Here is a 20,148-nt window from a genome sequence, read left to right on the forward strand (position 1 = left end):
CTCTCCTATGGGGAGTGCTGGCATATTTGGACTGCTTCACATTCCTTCTGGCCTGCTCTTGAGAACATACTACATTTTAAAACTTGTTGGTTTCTTTCATGTTTTATTTGACCCTATGTAATTGCATTCCTGAAGGACTAACAGGCCCCCCTGGTGATTTACGCCCTGTATTAAATGTCAGTTTTGAAGAGACCCAGTTAACAGTTTGGTTTAACCTCCTGCCTTCCCTCTCTCTATTAGCTCAAAGCCGAATGTGAGCCCAGCTGTACCGGCTGGGAGGGAGGGATGAAAAGATAAAGAGTGATTTGAAGCAGCAGCCGCCGCCACAGCCGCAGCAGCGCGGAGAACCTTGCTCTTCCTACGCTTCTCCCCCGGGCAGCCAGTCCCCAGACTGCGAAGACCAGGCTTTGCTGAAGGCGGTTGGTGCCATTCCCTTCTGTGCTGGTCTGGCGGTGAAGATGGCGACTCCGAACCACCTGCTGGACTGCCGGGGCCTCTGTTGCATTTGCCACCCGCTGCTTCAGCCCCAGGGATGCCAACAGTCGCTGTCAGCCATGCTTCTACCCCACCTATGCAGGTCCCAGTGAGTAGTGGGTTTAATGAAATTGCAAGGGGGTGGATTATTGTTTAGTAGTTTATTTAACTTAATTTTGTTCCATTTTATTCACCTAATTAGTTGCTATAGTGTCATCAGAATATTTCATTTGCCTTGAGATTAATTTAAACAATATTTAATGGCTTTGTTTAAGATTTATTTATTTATAGGCTAATCCTCCACCTTGCGGCGCCGGCACACCGGGTTCTAGTCCCGGTTGGGGCGCCGGATTCTGTCCCGGTTGCCCCTCTTCCAGGCCAGCTCTCTGCTATGGCCAGGGAGTGCAGTGGAGGATGGCCCAGGTGCTTGGGCCCTGCACCCCATGGGAGACCAGGAAAAGCACCTGGATCCTGGCTCCTGCCAGGATCAGCGCGGTGCGCCGGCTGCAGCGGCGGCCATTGGAGGGTGAACCAACGGCAAAGGAAGACCTTTCTCTCTCTGTCTCTCTCTCTCACTGTCCACTCTGCCTGTCAAAAAAAAAAAAAAAAAAAAAAAAAAAAAAAAAAAGATTTATTTATTTATTCATTTGAAAGGCAGAGTGACAGATTTTCCATCCTCTGGTTCACTCCCTAAATGCCCTGAACAGCCAGATCTGATCCAGGCCAAAGCCAAGAGCCTAGCACTCTACCTGGGTCTCCCATGTGGGTGGCAGGGGTCCAAGCACTTGTGTCATCTTCTGCTACCTACCCAGGCACATTAGCAGGGAGCTGGATTGAAAGCTAAGTAGCTGGAACTTGAACCAGTGTTCTTTGTTCTCATATGGGATGCTGATGTTGCAAAAGGTACATTAACAACTTTCTTTAAAAAAAAAAAAAAGATTTATTTGAAAGACAAAGTTCTACACCGAGAGAGGGAGAGGGAGAGGGTGATAGAAGAGATCTTCCATCTGCTGGTTCACTCCCCAAATGGCCACAATGGCCAGAGCTGGGTGGGTCTGAAGCCAAGAGCCACCTCTAGATCTCCCACTTGTGTGCAGGGGCCCTAGGATTTGGGCCATGCTCTACAGGGAGCTGGATCCAAAGTGGAGCAGCCAGGACTCAAACTGGTGCTCATACGAGATGCTGGCATTGAAGCCGACTTTACCCCCCTATGCCACAACACCACCTCCCCACATTAGCTACTTTCAAGTCACCTATTATGAACTAATTAGTGGAAGAACCTTTAAATAATCTGAATGTAATGGCGTATTCCCCAGGACTGTGTGTGTGTGTGTGTGTGTGTGTGTGTGTGTGTTTAAAATCTACAGATAAATATATCCTGTGTGATACCCTGAAAGGTAACTTAAGTAATCATCATTGCTTTCAGAGATCCATTTTTTTAAAAAATGGGAGAAAAGAAATTTCATGTTACAAATGGTTGCTGTGTTTGCGCACACACTGAGTCACCCCCAGCTCTGCCTCACTATTCTCACGCTCCCAGCTTTCCTTCAGTGGACGGGGGAGAGAATGAAGTAGGAAATACGGACAGTTGGGCTCCATTCTCTGCCGAGGTGAAGGTGCAGCCTATTGTCATCATGTCACCTCCTGGGCCTTTGGCATCAACTCCTACTCTGAGGCCGCTGACAAGTGTTAGCTAAGCCATTTCACCCGTAATTCTGTGTCTCCAGGGAGAAGAAGTCACACTGTCTTAGGAGATGAGAAAGTTGGGCGTGTATTTCCTGAGTTATGGAAGGTGGCTTATGAAACTGATCCAGCTATAGAGCAGACAGGGGAGCAACACAGTGTGGACAGAAGCAAAACTGTGTCTGGAAAATGATGTCCAGGGAAGACACTGGCCAGCCAAAGCAAAACACGATCCTGTCACCACCTCCACTGCAACTGACAGCAACTGTGAGACTGGGAATTAAAGAACGCACTTGCCCAGTGTTCTTACTGTTGGAAATCCATCCACAGTGCACGATCTAGACCCGTGGTTCCTATTTCCAACTGATTGGTGGTTGGTATTGGCCACAGCCTGCAGAGATAAGGCCTTGTCTCCTAGAACTGATGAAAGAAAAACTGGGGGTCGGGGCCACGGCTCACTGGGCAATGTCCACATCCCATATGGGCACCGGGTTCTAGTCCTGGCTGCTCCTCTTCCAGTCCAGCTCTCTGCTGTGGCCTGAGAGGGCAGTGGAGGATGGCCCAAGTGCTTGGGCCCCTGCACCCCCATGGGAGACCAGAAAGAAGCACCTGGCTCCTAGCTTCGGATCGGCGCAGCACCTGCCATAGTGGCCATTTGGGGAGTGAATCAATGGGAGGAAGACCTTTCTCTCTGTCTCTCTCTCTCTCACTGTCTGTAACTACTTGTCAAAATTAAAAAAAAAAAAAAAAAAAGGAAAGACAAAAATGGACATTCATCTTTCTTTCACAAACATGGATCTCCAGTAGGTAGCAGTTACAGTTGGTAACATTTACCACTTAGTGCCTTGCCATGATTACTATTATTTTTATTTCCACTTGTTATCATGGTTCTGATGACCACGTTGTAACTCTTTGAATAGTAGAATACCTAGGGGGCACAAGTTCGAAGAGTCTGCAGAAATTTGCAGAAAATGCATGTTATGAAAAAACTGCATGGATTTCACAATTATTTTGGATCAAAGAAAAATTACCTTTTTAAAATAAATGTATTTTTCAGTTTTATTTTTTACTTATTTGAAAGGCATGATGATGCCAGCTCCCTGCTGACATGCCTGGGAAAAGCAGCAGCACCCATGTGGGAGACCCAGAAAAGGCTCCTGGCTCCTGGCTTCGGCCTGGCACAGGCCCTGCCATTGTGGCCATTTGGGGAGTGAACCAGCGAATGGACAATCTCTTTCTCTCTCTGTTTTTCTCTCTGTCTCTCCTCCTCTCTCTTAAACTCTGCCTTTCAAATAAATAAAAGACAAATCTTTAAAAAATAATAAAAATAAAAGGCAGAATGATAGAGAAGAGACAGAGCTCTTCCATCCTCTGCAACAGCCAAGGTTGGGCCAAGCCAAGCCAGGAGCCAGGTACTCCATCCGGGTCTCCCCCGTAGGAGCAGGAAGTCAAGTACTTGGACCATTATTTGTGCTCCCAGGTGCATTAGCAGGAAGCTGAATTGGAAGTAGAAGAAGGAGTTGATCACAAGCACTCAATAAGGGATGTGGGCATCCCAAGCCACTGCTTAACCTGCTGTGACACAGTGGCCACCCTATAAAATCATGTTTTAATTCCATTTTCCACAAGCTTTTTTGTGGTAGCCTTAAATATTATGATAACTATATTTCATGATGCTATAGAAAGCATAGGGCAATGGTCTCATTCTTTTATTTGAATCACATTGACATAGAAAAAGACTATGACAGTCTTCCTTGTTATCATGTGTACTCACAAAAAAAAGTCTCTCTGGAACCAGACACACTGCTTTACATGATATTCAAGTTTTTTTCCAGAAAAACAATCATGGACATGTTATAAATGTGTGCTGGAAGCACCCAGTCCTTGGGAACCTCAGAGAGCCCATGTACAGTGCCACTCAGTCCCAGGTCCTCCTTTGCAACACTCTGACCTCAAAAATGACGTTCTAATTAGGACCATGCACAGCTCCCTGCCAGCCTTCAGCAGGCACGGAACTACCCAAGTAACTACAACTGAGATTGCAAAGTGTGGAGTTGTTGAGAGCTGGGCTCAAATCCTGTCTCCCCCACTGACCTCTCCGAGGACAGGTAACTGAACCCTCTTTGCCTCACTTGTCTTCTAGTGGAAATGGAGCGAAGGTAGGAATGACAACTCACCAAGTTGTAGGGATTAAATGAGATGCTGTATGGTAAGACATGAAGTGAGTGTGTGTACATGGGTGTTGTCAGTACGTATATGTGGTGTATACAGTAAAAAAGTATTGATTGTGGGTATATATTTTCCTATTTGTATTGAAAAATGTTTAATACTTTTTAGGGAATCCTTTGTCCCTCATTTGATGATTTATTTAAGCTGAAGCAGAAATAAAGCACGTAGGAAGTGCCTTGAGCCAGACTGACATTTGCTAACCTATAACATAAACACTTATTCCCATTCTGCAACTGCAGGCTGTCATGTAGTAGATACTCTCAGAGTGGTTTTCACTGGACAGAGTTGGCCGTTTGCAGAACTGTAAAGACAACATTTTCTCATGTTGCTGTTTCAGTTTACATCTGATTGTGGTTGAGAATCACTTGATATGTTCATTTAGCAAAAAAGGTTCCTTTTCCATGAAGGACCTGTTTCTCTCTTGTGCTTATTCATTTATTGGATAGCTTGTCATTTTTAATATAGTTTAATTATTTTAATTATTTAATGTATTTAATTGATATTTATTTTTAATATATTTTATGGCTATCCTATTTATAGTATGGCTTAAAGTTTTAAATTATCAATGACTATTTAATATTATTTCACTATTATATCTAAGAATCTTCACATATGCTTATACTAAACCTTATTATATAATCATATGAATTAGGATACATATTATATAAAATATATCATAGAAGTAATTATGTCCATTGCAAAAATACAGAGAAACAAAAGAAAGAAATGTTTATGTAGTTCTCTCATTTAGAAACAGCTATCCATTTTAGTCCTTTTTCTGTGCAAATATGTACATTGTTATGTATGACACATACTTTATAATCAAACGTTCCCCCTTGTTTTTATGTCTTGTACGTGTTTCTATGTCACTGAATGCTTGTCCACAATATAATTTCAGTTTCTGGATAAAACTCCAGTATATTGCTATACCATAATGTATTTAGTAATCTATTTTTAAACAATTTTGTCAATTACTTTTTAAAAAACTACTTGCTGCAAGTATTATGCCTTATTTAATATTTGCCTTTCCTATTGGACTTGCGGTTTATAAACCAGATTGTAGCTTACACCGAGAGATCCACAAAATCTGTGACCCACCCCTTCCTTAGCTTGTGTGCATGTGACACTCAGGTAAATGTGAAGAAAGGGCACGAGACAGAACTCACTTTCTGTAGCTTCTACTCTATTCTTTTCCGTATTTTTGGAAAAGAAAATCCGGCCAGAGTCCACTCAGTTTATTTTATGACCCACAGATGAGCTTTCACCTTCACCTTGGAAACCCCGTCCCAAGTAGGCAGCTACGGGAGATCCGGGGCTGTGCCGTGCACTCAGGAGGCATGGAGGCATTCGTGTGGAGAGAACCGGCTGTTGGTAAATCCTGGTGTGCCCCGCCCCCACGACTTCTTCAGCAACATGAGGTCGCGAAAGGGATCTGAGCTGAGAAAGGCACCATTAGGTGATTTCGCCATTGTGAGGACATCCTAAGCTGTTCTTTCGCAGACCTCGATGGCATAGCTTGCTGCCTACTCCTAGGCTGACTGCTGAAGCCTGTCGCCCCAGCATCGTGTATGTCACTGGTCCTTGAGCAGAGCGTCATTATGGGCGTGTGACAGTAGTTAACTCCAAGGACTCTGGAGTCAGTGTGGGTTTAAATGCTGGCTCTGCCACATGCCAGCCGGCGATCAGAAGCAAGCTGCCTCACCTCCTTGGTGCCTCATTTTCCTCACCTGTAAAACAAGAATAATAACTCATGGGATTGCTGTGAAGGTCAAGTGAATTATTTAATTGAAAAAATACTGGGGCTTTTGGGTTAAGCCGCCTCTTGCAAGGTGGGCATCCCATACTGAGTGCAAGTTCAAGTCCTGGCTGCTCTGCCTCTGATCCAGCTCCTGCTAACGCACCTAGGAAGGCAACAGAAGATGGCTCAAGTGCTTGTGTCCCTACCACCCATGTGGGAGACCAGGATGGAGTTCCTGGCTCCTGGCTTCAGCTTCCAGCTCTGGCTGTTTCAGCTATTTGAGGAGTGAACCTATGAATGCAAGCTCCCTCCCTCTCTCTGTCTCCCTCCACCCCCAGTTTCTGTAGTGCTGCTTTTCAAATAAACAAATGGTTGCCTTTGAAAAAAAAAAAAGACAAAAAATGGACAGAATATATGAACAAAAATTTTGTAGAAATGTGTTCAATAAACATCATGCAATCATAATAATTACTAGTTAAAATCATCTCTCAGATTAGGGGGAAATTTTTTGAAAATAAAAATACTATAGTAGTACCTGCTGCATAGCAAGCAAAATATGTTTTGATCAACTAAGTAGGTAGGAAGTTCCTGGAAGTCAAATGACTAGATCAAAGACTATGTAAAACGTAAAGTTTTTAAAACATACTGCCAAATAACTACCCATCTCTCTCCTTCCTGTTTCCTGCAAAGTTTAAACTAACTTTTTAAAAATATATTTATCTGGGGTTGGCACTGTGGCTTAGTAGACTAAGCATCTGCCTGCAGCACCAGCATCCCATATGGGCATATCCAGGCTGCTTCTCTTCTGATCCAGCTCTCTGCTATAGCCTGGGAAAGCAGTGGAAGTTTGGACCCTGCACCCACGTGGGAGACCTGTAAGAAGGTCCTGGCTCCTGGCTTCAGATTGACCCGGCTGTGGCCATTGCGGCCATTTGGGGAGTGAACCAGCGAATGGAAGACCTTTTTCTCTGTCTTTCCTTCTCTCTGTCTGTAAATCTTCTTCTGAAATAAATAAAAAATACACAAATAAAATATTAAATAAATATTTAATATATTTATTACTATATATTAATAATGTACACTATAATATAGTATATATAATAATATATACTATATATTTATTAATATATATTATATATAAATAAAATATATTTATTTTTTAACCAGCACTGTGGTGCAGTGGGTTAAACCGCAGTCTGCAGTGCCAGAATTGCATATAGATGTCGGTTCAAGTCCCAGCTGCTCTACTTCTGATCCGACTCCAAGCTGTTGATCCTGGGGAAGGTGGTGGAAGATTGCCCAAGTGCTGTGGGAGACCTGGAGGAGGCTCTTGGCTACTGGCTTTAGCCTGGCCCAGCTGCAGCCATTGCATCCATTTGGGGAGTAAGCCAGCAGATGGAAGATTCATTTCTCTCTCTCTCTCTCTCGCTCTCTCTCTCTCGCTCTCTCTCTCTCTCGCTTTCTCTCTCTCTGCCTTTAAAATAAATAAGTCTTCTAAAATATTTATTTGAGAGGCAGAGCAACAGAGAGACAGTTAAAAGAGAGAGCGTGAGAGAGAGAGAGAGAGAGCACTCCCCTAACTGCTAGTCTACTCCCCAAATACCTGCAATAGCCAGAATCAGGATGAGCCAAAACCCAGAGCCAGGAGCTCAATCCAGGTCCCCCACATGGGTGCCAGGGACCCAATTACTTGAGTCATCACCACTGCCTCCCAGGGACTGCATTAGCAGGAAGCTGGAATCAGGAGCCAGAGTCAGATGTTGGGAGGTGGGCTGTCCTAACAGACATCTTGACGGCTAGGCTGAACACCTGCCCCTGAACTGACTTTAACCCCACCAACAATTAAAGACTTGCAGAATTGATGTCATAGATGTTGCTCACTGCTCATCAGTTACCTGAAACTGTGTGGGCTGGCTAAGAGAGGTGGTAACTTTTTGAAATAGTGAGAGAGGGAGATGGGAGCCCACCAACACTTGGCAGAACTCCTCAGAATCAGAGTAGGTGAAAGCCCACTGGTGTTGCACAGAGTGGGCAGGAAGGTCCAGTGGATGCTTAGGCAGGCAGCAGAAGGTGGGACCCCCTGGGCAAGCACTCTTCTGCAGGGCACCCCTCTCTCACTGACACCGTCATCACCCTGCCACTTACTTCTAGCTCTAAAACCCTGTCTCAAATCTGCAAGTAAGTGTCTAGAATCCGTTAGTCTATGTCAGGTGTATTTTCCCAATAGGGGATTGCTTTCTAAAATTGGGGAGTCCGCCTGAATTACACACACACGCACGCACGCACGCACGCACATGTATGCACGCAGCCTGTTTTAGCATCTAGGGAAATACACGTCCAAGTCAAGTTCTGACTTGTCTACAGAATCTTCTCTGACAACTCCAGCCCAGTAGATCTCTCCTTCCTCTGAGCTACAAGCAATTCTAGGCAGTACTGCACTATTTAGTACTTAATTATATGCCGTCTGGTTCTAGAGCTGTCTCAGGGTGATAGTGGTTTCCCCCAACAAGAGTGTAAGTTCTGTGAAATCAGCCACCATGTCTCATGTTTCTTTTGGATCCCTCACTGGCTTGAGTGAGATAGTCTTTAGGTTCATAAGTGTATTAACTGGGTTTCACACTATTGTGTGAGATGAGCCCCCTTCAAACCTTGTTACGACATCAACACGTTACCTACCTGACATGAGCAGAGAAAAATGTATAAATACATGGGTGAATTTATTTATAACCGTGGAGCAACTGAAATGAGCCCAGCCTCTCCAAATAGCTACAATGCCAGAAAAAAAAAAGAAAAGAAAAGAAAAGAAAAAAAGATGGATAAATTTGATCTAAAAAAAATCTTAATCTCTCTGGGCCAATACTTAATTTATGAGGAGCTTGTCTGAGCCAAGATGATGAGCCACCCTGCCCCCACCCAAACTGGCAGAGGGCGGAAAGTGGCTAAGCTTTCCCTTTCAAGCCTTTGTTCTTCCCTCATCTACAAAGGACCTTCCACCTGCACTGAGCCACTGAGGCCCTTGATCTTGCTCGCTCTTCAAATCCTGTCTCCCTGGATGCGTCTTCCTCCTTTCTTCTCCTCTCTCAATCGTCTTTATGCGGTGATTCTTCAGCATGTAAGAAGTGAGGGACTTTGTGGTAGTGCTTCAGGAAAAGAGCAGCCCTTTGAACTTGCCGCAGCTGGACAGCTGTTAGACACGTGATTCTCAGCGGGGACGCCAGCCACAGAGGATGTGGACTTGTCAGAGTGTCACACGTGGCACGGTTGTCTCCGGTTTGTAACATGGGCCAAGTCTTGGGTGGCCAACTTCTCCTGAGAGGCCTGCTTTATGCTAAAGTCCATATATCGTGTGCCCCCTTGAGAAAGGCGTTTGCTATGACACTGCGGCGTGCAAGCTTGGAAAACTGGGGACACAGAACTCTCTGGCAACGCTTCATTTGAGGATGAGGACTGAAGTATATACAGGAAAGAGAAAATTCTGCATCAGTGTCTAAATGTTTGCTTTCTATTATTCAGGACAAGAGAATCAAACCAGGAATACCTGGGTTCCCCCCCCCCCCTGACACCAGAGAAAATACAAGGCTTTCCAACCCTGCCAAGTGCCCGAAAAAGCATCTTGGGGAGATGCTCAAGACAGAGGAGCAGGTGACCGAGGCAGCTCTGCTGGATGGCGTTTTTGAGGATATCATTCATGAGGTTGGTGTGGAGATAAGCAAGTCACTGAAATGGATCTAAGTTCATTTTGGTGTCTTTGGGACCACATGAAAAAGCATCATTGTTTATCAAGCGGAAAGAAAAGTTGATACTGAGCGAGAAGCTTATCTTCTAAACAGTATAAACTATTACACAGGCTAAAGAGGAATTAAAACTATCAGGTTAGAGTAGCCGAGAATGTTCGCATGGAAATGCCAAAGTCCTGACACGCTGATTATTGCAGAGAACACAAGCAGATGCCTTTGTTTTCCTCTGGAGCTTCTTCAAAATATTCTGGGAAGTGGCATTTTCTCAAAGCGTTTTTATTTAAATGTGGAAGAGTTTTCTTCATCGTAAGTATCACGTATTTCTATGCCCTGTGATGAAAGGTATTATTTACGTGGTACATTCTGCCCAAAGGTATGAAAACTTGAAAAATGCTAAGATGCCAATTGGCTGCAGGAAGAGACACAAGCTTAATGGGTCGGATGGCAAGGCTCAGTGGAGCCTGGCAGTGACTACCAACTCCATGGCCGTTTCTCAACCACCTGGGTGACCTCCTGGCCACAGATTAGCCAACCCCTAAGGTCCATTCCACGGGGGTCCATTCAGTTTACTTAATGTAAATCCTCCATTATGTCTATGATTTGGAAAGTAAACATATGAATAAAAAATAAAAATATTCATCATTTTTATTTTTAAATTTTATTTTTATTTATTTGGAAGGCAGAAGACAGTGAGAAAGAAAAACAGAGATTGTTCATTCACTGATTCACTCTCTCAATTTCTCCAGCATCCGGGGCTAGGCCAGGCTGACGCTGGGAGCTCAGAAACTCAGTCCAGTTCTCGCACATCGGTCGCAGGGACCCGGGTACTTCTGTCATCGCCGGCTGAGTCCCAGGTGGCCGTCCACTGAAGCTGGCATCAGGAGTGCAGCCAGGACTTGATCCAGGCACTCTGAGATGGCATGCAGATATCCCAAGTCTTAACCATGTGCCAAATCCCCACCCTGTTATCTATTTGAAAGCATTTGAAAGTATTGCAGTACAGCACTCTGTCAGTTGAGAGCAAAGTGAGATTCACGAAGCCCAGATGGGAACAAGCTTCCCTGTGTTCCTGGGCAGGCCAGTCAGCCACAAGGCGCCCAGCAGAGTGGCACACGTGAGCCGCTGAGAACTCAGAAGCCAGATCCTTCCGGAGGGCCGCTCGGTCTTTACTTTAAATCTGAGGCTGGTGGAGCAGAAGTGACTCCTCCCGGGCAGGGTCTGTGCTCTGGCAGATAAGATGAAGATCTTGAGGTATCAGAGTCACTGAAAGGAACAGACCCGGAAAAAGGAAACACGGAAGATAAGACAGCAGCAATGCAGGAGTTGGGAAGTAAACAAAGTCACTGGTGCCCTTTGCTGACACAGATTGTATCGAGATGAGCCAAATACCTCTCCTGACTGCCCCAGGAGGTATTGTAGTTGGAGGGAGATTTTGGAACCTGGCAGAAGAATCAAAAAAGAGTAGTTGGGAGATCCCTTTGGGATTCATTGCCGTTAATGTGTTGTAACTCTGGGAGACTGTTCTTTAAAAAAATATAAATACTGCTTCAGTATATTTTTTAGATGTTTTTCATATTCATATAATTTGCTCACCACTGATTGATCTTGATGCCTGTAATCACGATTTATGCAATAATGTTGTGTGTGGAAGATCTCCACCCCTGCAGCACAAAAGGGGGTGCTCACATTCTAGCAGGCTGGTCATTTAGACGAGCCAGCGGGCTCTCGCCATCTGAGCCTCCTTTGAGCTGCTGGAGGCACAGGCACAGGGCCTGGGCAGTTGACAAAACTGAAAACTGGGCCTGGGTGTGACTTGGACCTGGGTCTGCTTGAAGAGGACAAGAAGCTACCCAAGAAGCTCAGGGCAAACCCGAAACTTGTGCTGTTTGATCGCATCCCAGGATGTATGGCTGCGTCAGAATATTCATGCACAGCTTCACTGCTCCTTCTAGGACAGGTGCTCCTCCTGGCTGGGCATCCGAGGGCTCTTGAGGAAGTCAGCAAAACTCCCTGAAATTATCAGCAAATTTGGCGTGTGGGAAAACACACACATCAGATCTTCAAAAGGGTTGTGATACCAAAACAAAAATAGGAACTACTTCTCTAGAAGGGAAAAATCCTCTAGGATTTTCCCAGTGAGCAAAATTCTATCATTTCCGGTAACTTCTTTCTCAAGAGGATTAAGTCAAATCATTTAAAACTTCGTTCTTTTTTATATCATTTTTATTGCATAGCAATGCCAAACAGTATTTTTGTTTGCCCAGGTTTAATCTTCCTAAGTTAAAAGTACAATGGTGGTTACCAGAGTTTGGGAAGGGAAGTGGGCTGAGGGGACAGGGAAAAGTTGATTAAAGGCTACCAAGTTGTAGCTAAGTATCATGGAATAGCTAGATAGGACTAAGAAGTTCTGGGGTTCTGTTGCAAAGGGGGGTGCCTGTAGAGGATGTCAATGGAGCATGTGTTTCTCTACAAAAAAAAAAAAAAAAAAAAACTAGAAGATAGGATTTGGGATGTTTTCACCATAAAGATAAGTTACATGCCCAAGGATATACTTAGACATATATCCTGTTTTGACATTGTGCAATGTATATGTGTATCAAAACATCACATGATATCCATTGAATCTGCATAATTTTATGTCTATTAATCTTTTAAATTAATGTCAATCGAAGAGACAAAATGAAATCATAAAAATGTTCAGTTAAACCCAGGGAAGAGGCCGGCGCCGCGGCTCACTAGGCTAATCCTCTGCCTTGCGGTGCCGGCACACCGGGTTCTAGTCCCGGTTGCCCCTCTTCCAGGCCAGCTCTCTGCTGTGGCCAGGGAGTGCAGTGGAGGATGGCCCAAGTCCTTGGGCCCTGCACCCCATGGGAGACCAGGAGAAGCACCTGGCTCCTGCCATCGGATCAGCGTGGTGCGCCGGCCGCAGTGCGCCAGCCATGGCGGCCATTGGAGGGTGAACCAACAGCAAAAGGAAGACCTTTCTCTCTGTCTCTCTCTCTCACTGTCCACTCTGCCTGTCAAAAAATTAAAAAAAAAAAAAAAAAAAAAAAAAAAAAAAAAAAAAAAACCCAGGGAAGGCAGGAAAGGGAGAAAATAGAAACCAAGAACAAGTACAGTGAGTAGAAAACAGCTAGCAAAATGGTGAAATTTAATTCCATGATACCAGTAACCACTTCAAATATGGAAGACCATATATGTTCCAAAGACCATATATGTGTTCCAAATATGGAACACCATTTAAAGAAGACAGAGATTACTGCACTGAATAAAAGAGCGAGAGCCAGTTTTGTGCCCTGTGCCACAAATGCATTTTCAATGTAAAGACTAAGACCAGAGAAGGATGGAACATGCAAATGCCCACCAGATGAAAGCTGGAGTGGCTGTGCGAGTTTCAGGTAAAGTAGATGTGAGAGCAGCAGAGGCTGGAGACTTCGTGCAGCGACACAGGGGTCAGTGTTCAGGGACACCCAGGAGCCCTTCTTGTATATGCACCTAACACTAGAACTTGAAAATGGGAGAACCAAAAACTGCCAGAGGCAAAGAGAGAGAAGAATGCAAAATGCTAAGTGAAGACTTGAACACCGCTCTCTTTTGGTAACTGATGAGACAAGAAGGTGATGAGGAACACAGGGTGTTGATGACCTCCATGGTGCTGTCCAGCAGCTGGACTGACGGACTGGGGTGGACCCCAGCAGTGGGTGCGCATTCTTCTCCATCACATGTAAACCACATTCTATTTAAGAGCAGACCTTAACAAGATTCGAATAAAGTAAATCACACAAAATATGTCATCAGACTATAATGAAATTCAATGAAAATTTCCAACAGAAAGGTAACTGGAAAGCCCCACCCCTCAAACGTTTGGAAACCACACCACATATTCCCGAGTGACCCCTGGGTCCCAGAGGAAGTGTCAAGGGGAATGAACCCAGCACAGGGCATGGTGTGAGCAAGTCGGCCTGGCCCACCAGGGCACCGGGCCCTCAGGCCTGCTGAGAGGGGTGTGCACAGGAGCAGCCCAGGGATGAGGTTCAGGCAGCGCTGCACTTGAATGTGTTGGGTTGGGTGGGACACTGGGGTGGGGCAGCAGTGCAATGAGGACTTTGGGGACCCCTCTGATAGCTGTTCCCACTGAAAAAAAAACCTGTCAAGCAGATGTTTTTAGCCCCATTTCAAAGAGGTGTTAACTGAGGTACAGAGAGTTGGTGCGTGACACGTTTTTTGTCCGATTCCTAAGACCCAGTGCCTGCCCACCTGCCCGTGGTCTGCTGCTTCCCACTGCGGGTGCTCACCGGTGTGGCTGTTCCCTCTGTGCTTTCTTCTGAGGATCTGAGATCGTAGGGGTCTGAAAGGACCTGACCCAAAGCTTTTGCTTTCCTTAGGTGGAAAATCCCAGATGGTTCACAGTACCCAGCAAGAGTTTGACAGGTGTTGGCACAACAGTCCCATGTGGGCAGAACCCAGCCAAGACGCACATTTATGATCTCTCCACTAATGGAGTTCTGGGTGTGAAAACCCTCGGCCTTGACGTCTCCCATCTGCTCTTTCACGATGGGCTCTGCACGAAACACCTGCAGCCCCGGGAAAGACTTGGGTCTTCTGTTCCTGTCCTTCAAGTTGGGCCTTCAGTGGCTGCCCGTCTTATGCTGAGACTAAAAGGAAAGTGAGGGGTGGGCATTTGGCAGCACTTGGGATACCTGCATCCCATATCTGAGTCCCTGCCACCCACGGAGGAGACCCAGATAGACTTGGGAATCCTGGCTTCTTCCCCTGACCTAGTCCTGGCTGTTGGGGGCATTTGGGGAATGAACCAGCAAATGGAAGCTCGGTCTTCAACTCTCTCTCTCTCTCTCTCTCTCTCTCTCTCTGTGTGTGTGTGTGTAGCTTTCAAGTAAACTGAAAATAAATGAATAAAAATTGTTTAAAAATAGCAAAGCAAAACATTTAGAAACCTGTGGTCATCCTTCTCACCAAACAATAGAAATAGTAAAGAAAAACAGAAAGGATGCTAAATTGGATGGAAAAAAATATTTATGTAGGCAGAAAAAGTAAAATATAAGCAAGTTATTGATGGCGTAAAATTTAAAGTTCGTGTACCTTATGGCATGGTATTTAGGAGTTGGAATACCTAGGTTCTATTGCTTATAGAGATAACAAGGGTTTACTATTCAACAGGGCTATAGTGAGGGGGGGGGCAGAGAGTGTGTCTTCAGTACGCTTCTAGTTATTGTATGTCCAATGCTATCTACAGTTAAAAACTTATATAGGAGGGGCGGGTTGTGGCGCAGTGGGTTAATGCCCTGGCCTGAAGCGCCGGCATCCCATATAGGCGCTGGTTGGAGCCCCGGCTGCTCCACTTCCAATCCAGCTCACTGCTGTGGCCTGGGAAAGCAGTAGAAGATGGCCCAAGACCTTGAGACCCTGTACCCACGTGGCTCCTGGCTTCTGGCTTCGGATGGGCGCAGCTCCAGTGGTTGTGGCCAACTGGGGAGTGAACCATCGGATGGAAGACTTTTCTCTCTCGCTCTCTCTCTGCCTCTCCTCTCTCTGTGTAACTTTGACTTTCAAATAAAGAAATGAATCTTTTTTAAAAAATGAAACAAACTTATATAGTATTGTTCAAGGCTCAAGGAAAGGAGGCACAATAATCCTTACCTTCCTGAACCTGCACAAGAATCATCTTTTCCTCTTTGGAAACGTGGGGTAAGTGCCATTTTGAGTAGAAATCCTGAATAATTAGTTGCGTGGAAATGCGTTGGAAACTCTTTGAGGGCAGGCATTGGATCTTGTCCACGTTTTTCTGCTGGACCCACCCTCCCACCTGCAAACCCTAATAGCACTTAGGATAGCGCCAGCAGTTTAGTTGGTATTGAGCAAATGTTTGTTAAATTGAACCCAAAAGAATTGAAATGCAAAGACTGGGCCCACCCAGGAGAAAGAGGCTGTGAGAGCAAGAAGCAAGCTGAGAGCTGGCCGTCATTTGTCATGCAGAAGCGGGGCTGGCTCCCTCATATGTATCTGAATGACCAGCACTCAGCACTGCTGTGTTGTTGTTGTTGAAAGCTAACAAAAGCTTATTTGAGCCTATTGAGGTGCAGATAATCCTTTGCAAAATTTGGACTGACCAGTCTTGTAGCTTGTAGGAATCCTAGCCCCCAGTGGGAGTCCACGGCCGGCTCTGAGATCCCGGAGGGGCCGCTGAGGCTGCACTGCTGCGGTACCGGTGCAGAGCTGTGTAAGCCAAAGGCAGCTTTTCCCTCGATACTGCTGTGGTCATCGTGTGTTAGATCCACAGCGGTCAAGTCTGACAAGAGTGCTTCTAGCTTTGTCGCGTAGAAGCCTGCGCAGATGCAGTGAGTGAGTCGGCCGTCCATCCAGAGGGTCGGAGTCTGCAGTGTGAACAGACACACGCTTAAACATAGAGGCTCTGTCGAACATATGCACACTCAGACATCCATGCAAATCCCACACACACACAGCACACACACAGCACACACACTTGCTTCTAGGAATCACTGCTATACCTGCATTCTCAAAGCTTTTGAGCAGTAGCAGCAAGTATGGGTACCCAGAGGGGTTCTCACCTGGATCTCACTGTGTCCAAATCTCCTGTGGGGTGTTGACCACGAGCGCTTCTGTACCTCTAGAAAGTAACCTCGGAAGGTTTGCACCACAGTCCAAGAACTGCCCTGGCAGACGAATCAGTAACAGGTGACCCAGAACACTTAGGATCTGGAGATACTTGTTGTGGCCTCCTGGGTCTGTTACCTGTTAGTATTGACTCAGTGAGACCAGGGAGAGCTTAGTGGTTTTGAGAACTCAGACATCAAGTGCAGCTGCAGCCCGTTGGTCCTCACCTGGGCAGCTCCGTGTGTGTCTCTCACAGCAGCATCTTAACATGGGTATGGAAGTGAGCAAACAGCTGGTGCCCTTGCTGTAGGTGTTCACACACAGTACAGGTTGGGTAGCCCCCTCATTGAAAATGCTGTGGAACAGAAATCTTCCAGATTCTGACAAAATTTTTTTTAAATTTTGGAATGTTTGCATATACATCATGAGGTATCTTGGCAATGGGACTTCAGTCCAAATGCTTGATTCACATTTCATACATATCTTATACACATAGCCTGATGATAATTTTATAAAATATTTTTAGTACTCCTGCGACCTGTCACATGAGGTCAGGTATGGACTTTTCCACTTGTGCTGTTGCATCAGATTTTTGGATTTTGGATTTTTGGATTGAGGGATGCTTAACTTGGGTCTCACTTTGTCTTGGCAAAGCAGGCACTTGAACCCCAATCTCTTTTCTTAAAATATTTATTTCTTTATTTGATAGAGTGATGGTGGGGGGAGGGGAGAAAGAGAGCATGAGAGAGAGGGACCTTCCTCCTGCTGGTTCACTCCTCAAATGTCTGAACAGCCAGGGCTGGGCCAGGCCGAAGCTAGGAGCCAGGAACTCCATCCTGGGCTCCCACGTGGGTGCTGGCAAGGACCTAACACTTGGACCTTCTTCTACCTTCGCAAGTGAAATAGCAGGGAGGTAGATCAAGAGCAGAGCAGCTAGAACTTGAACTTGTACTCTGATGGGGGGGATGTCAGTCGCCGGCAGCGCTTAACCTGCTGTGCCACCATGCCAGCCCCTCCCCAAATCTTTGGATGATGCCAAACTCAGTATGGTTTCACCAACCCACAAGTGTCTTCCCTGGCTGACCAGGAGTCTGATAAAATGAAACCTTTGTAGCATGTGATATTAAAAATGCTTTGCGGCCGGCGCCGCAGCTCACTAGGCTAATCCTCCGCCTTGCGGCGCTGGCACACCAGGTTCTAGTCCCGGTCGGGGCACCGGATTCTGTCCCGGTTGCTCCTCTTCCAGGCCAGCTCTCTGCTGTGGCCAGGGAGTGCAGTGGAGGATGGCCCAAGTCCTTGGGCCCTGCACCCCATGGGAGACCAGGAGAAGTACCTGGCTCCTGCCATTGGATCAGCGCGGTGCGCTGGCTGCAGCGCGCCGGCCGTGGCGGCCATTGGAGGGTGAACCAACGGCAAAAGGAAGACCTTTCTCTCTGTCTCTCTCTCTCACTGTCCACTCTGCCTGTCAAAAAAAAAAAAAAAATTAAAAAAAAAATACTTTGCAACCAGTGGAGCAGGTGCAGGCCCCATGAGTTCTGCTGCAGAAGTGTGAGCCCCGTGAGCCCTGAGGTTGTGGCCCGGATGTAGAAGGTGGCCCCACCCCATGCCGCTTACCCACCCACTGAGAATGCACCCTAGGAGATGCTATCATGACTATCATGAAAGACTCAGGCCCCTAATTAGGGGTGGGAGAGAGAAGCAGGAAATCACCTGCTTCCACCTAACTTCCAGGAGAAATGAGAGTAAACAGAAAATGGTGCCCCAGAAAAGGCAAGTTCACTTTTATCTTGAGACTGAATACAGTGCTGAATGCCAAGACTGGTTCCCAGAGAAATGGTGCCCGTCATCCCTCCCTCCCAACCCCTGAACACATTCATGACCCGGCCGGACTTCCTGCATTGTTGAAGATGGAGGCTCCGGTGGTCCTACAAATCTCTGACAGCTGGTTGCCCAACCTCAGGCAACCTCTGGTGGTCAGTACTTTCATTTCCTGCGGCACAGGACTCCTGTCCTCCGCGGGATCGGGTGCGAACACATGGGTTGTGATTGCTGGATGGTCTAAAGGGTGACTTACTAAGTCCCTGCTGACCTCACGGTTTTGCCTGGATCCACGCCAGCTCAGCTGCCCTTGACTTTCTGTGAGGGGCTCTAAGAAGCCCCACATGAGTACAGGTTGATTTTCCCTACGGACTGCAGCTTAGGCTGCATTTCCCTTTCATCTGCACCTTTTGCAGCTGGTAGGCATCTGGGCTGTTCACACTTCGCAGTGCATCCTTTCCGATTTCAGCACTCACGAGTTTGTATTTTCTCGTTAAGGTCAAGTTTCAAGTTCGGTAGACATTTCTAACCTTCCTGTTCTTGTTACTTGTACAACCGTTTACGTGCAGAGTCCTGTTTGTCATGAGCGCTCCAAAATGATTTTTAGCGTGAAATCGTGCCTCTGATTTCAACCCCACACTTAGTATAGTCAGGCCTAATAACCATGCCCACAAGGTATTTAATGTAATTGGAAAATATTTTATTTTGGCTTCACTTCCCTAAAAAGCCTTCCAACATCACTCATTCGAGGAGCTAAGATAGAAGTTTGATCTGGGAATTAATGAGGGATTAACACGGCATCTTAATTTTAAATGTATCAAAGGAAAGAAAACAATTTAGACCCCAGTGTACATCAAAGGATAATTCTATCTGGCAACGTACAATGGCTTTGCGGAGCCTAATCTCGCCTCAGCCTCGTGCTTCCATAGCTACCGCACCACAGAAGCCACAACAGCCTCTCTCACCCCGCTCCATCACCAAAGGAAGTCTCCCAGAGCGCCGTGGCTGGGCTTTCATTAATGATGACTCTTGACAGACGCGCGGAGGCTGGTGAGACGCCAGCACAAAAGCTCCCCCACTCCGCAGGCGGCCTCTCGGAGCCAAGTCCGCGATGGGCTCATCTTCTGCTTCTGCTGCTGCGCACCCGTCGAACCCTGGCCAGGAGGCTGGCTTGATCGCCAGCCCTGCTTGGGATTTCTGCAGAGGCAGAGGCTGGTGAGGCCCCCGGGCACTTGGCCAAAGGGATAAGTGAGAGTCCAGGAACAAGGGGGGAGAAAGGTCAGAGTCCAGCACCCAGCTGCATTCTGGGTTCACGGCGGTGTCAGATGTCCACGTGTGGTTGTGAGCAGATCCCTGGGCGCGCGCCCTCACCCTCTCTTCCCCTGGGCACAAGTCTCCTGTGCATTTCTCTCTCTCTCTCTCTCTCTCTCTCTCTCTCTTTCTCCTACTGATTTGAAAACCTTGCTCTGTGGTGGAAGGGATCAGGCGCCAGGAGTGTTTCATTTCCAGATGTTTTTGCAGGGGGCTTTTGCCTCCCCCAGTGTTTCAATCACGTAGACTGAGCGTCACTAGGACGAAAAAGGTTTTCGTTTAAAATTTAAGCAAGCACCGTAAAAGCAAAGCGGGGTTCAGCGTGGTGAATTCCCAGCGGGAACTCAGAGTAAAAGTCACAGCGCTCTGCTTAGAGTTCACCAAAACACCGTCATTCCAACGGTGAGTTCCCCTTTGAGACTTTGGGAGAGGAGTGGAATTTGGGACTTGAAGGGTTAAAGAACTTTCCCTGGGATGCAGATGTTTTCAGGGTCCTTATTTCCCAAGAAGGGTATTCTTCTACTG

The 20,148-nt window shown here is 46.4% G+C and overlaps 1 protein-coding gene and 1 non-coding gene across 14 annotated transcripts in view; both read left to right on the plus strand.

Moving 5' to 3' along the window:
• The window catches only part of LOC103351297 (uncharacterized), a 260,758-nt gene that overhangs the window by 210,404 nt on the left and 30,206 nt on the right, over window positions 1–20,148 (plus strand). For 12 of the 13 annotated variants that reach the window (XR_011380707.1, XR_011380706.1, XR_011380714.1 and 9 more), the window contains one exon: window positions 241–583. The gene's annotated coding sequence lies outside the window, so the exon portion shown is untranslated. Of the gene's footprint in view, window positions 1–240; window positions 584–9,637; window positions 13,649–20,148 lie in introns of those variants that run through there. The other variant, XM_070053648.1, reaches the window with a different exon arrangement.
• On the plus strand, window positions 8,704–8,806 carry LOC127484063 (small nucleolar RNA U13). Its single transcript, XR_007910842.1, has one exon. It is a non-coding gene; the product is annotated as a small nucleolar RNA U13 (small nucleolar RNA).

Source organism: Oryctolagus cuniculus, chromosome 12, assembly GCF_964237555.1.
Source record: "Oryctolagus cuniculus chromosome 12, mOryCun1.1, whole genome shotgun sequence".
NCBI lineage: Eukaryota > Metazoa > Chordata > Mammalia > Lagomorpha > Leporidae > Oryctolagus > Oryctolagus cuniculus.